At 30.1% G+C, this 1,374-nt stretch overlaps 1 non-coding gene across 1 annotated transcript; it reads right to left on the bottom strand.

The window, feature by feature from the left end:
- Positions 1–365: 365 nt before the first annotated feature.
- Positions 366–437, bottom strand: Trnaa-cgc (transfer RNA alanine (anticodon CGC)). Its single transcript has one exon. It is a non-coding gene; the product is annotated as a tRNA-Ala (tRNA).
- Between the last annotated feature and the right edge of the window lie 937 nt (positions 438–1,374).

The following is a 1,374-nucleotide window of genomic DNA, read 5'->3' as shown; positions in this document are numbered from 1 at the left end:
ATCTATGAAGATGCGGAAATATTGTCAAAAACATAATATTGTCGGCAAGACTGAGTTTAATAAAAGAAAAACCGAAAGGAGGCAAGAATATCATAAGGATGAAATGAAATATAACCTGTATTATTTTTATATAATTTTTGTGTCTTTCAAAAATTTAATTATGTTGTCATTGAAATGGTTTTATTTCAATCGAGAAGGATTTTTTTAATTCTGTCATGATTCATTAACAAACCTGAAGTGATAAATTAGAGCAATTTCTCAAATTATCATTTTTTTTTATCGTGTAAGGTAGGTACATTAACTATCTTTTAATGTGGATTAAATATGAGAAAAATTCACGGGGCAAAATTAAAACATTTCAACTTTGGAGATGCCGAGGATTGAACTCGGGACCTTTCACATGCGAAGCGAACGCTCTACCACTGAGCTACATCCCCATGCGAAGGAAGACTTCTAACAATCGATAAATATATACCATAAGTCTGATATCGTGAATAATAGCTAAAGTGATACATTTTTAAAGCTTCTTGCACGACACGCGACAAAGGCAATGAAAGCAGAAATAGTCTAGTTAGATGGAACTTTTAAATAAATAAATTACATTTGTAGAGAAACTCATTTTTAATTAAATGTAAGGAAAAATAAAAAAGAAGATACATTTCCTCCCCACCATGAAATTTATTTAATTATTGATTTTTTAAAAGTATTTCTTATTTTACTTTAAAGGTACACGAGGATTAATATTTTGTTTAATTTAGATTAAAGTTGTATTTTACAGCACCAATTAGCCTAATTTGAGAGAGACAACGTAAAAGTGAATCGTGTTTTCATGTGGGGAAAATCTTAAAGTAGAACACCTTCTCCAAATTTACATACCACACCAAAGAGGAGGGCTTCTAATTTTGATTGAAAGTGCAATCCAGTGGCAGTAGTGCAATTATACCAGTTTTGTAAGTTAAATGCATTGAGGAGATGAAAAAAATACCATATCTCTTGCAACATTTACCCTCATAGCACTAGTGATGACATGAATAATGAAATAATCACATTTTGTCCTGGGCGATATTTAGCTCTTTTTACGCCACTGAATACACTACGTCCCTTGGTACAAAAGTGATTATATGTCACGGATTAAGGCGTCTTAATTTTTTATTACTTTTCTTGGATTACGAAATCCTTTTGGATGTGGCCAGAATTTAAATTTATCAGTCAGGATTGTCTGATTTTTTTTACTTACCAGTAAACAATTCATATTAAAACAAATATTAATAAAATTTATTTATACACATAATTTAATTAGTCTTGTTTGATGTTTGTAAAATCACGATTTTGTGATAGATTTTTCAATCAAATCTTGGTGCCATAAAGTTGTAA

Source organism: Argiope bruennichi, chromosome 1 (assembly GCF_947563725.1).
Source record: "Argiope bruennichi chromosome 1, qqArgBrue1.1, whole genome shotgun sequence".
Taxonomy (NCBI): Eukaryota; Metazoa; Arthropoda; class Arachnida; order Araneae; family Araneidae; genus Argiope; species Argiope bruennichi.
Note: the sequence above shows the minus strand (reverse complement) of the source record. Positions and strands in the feature narration are given on the sequence as shown.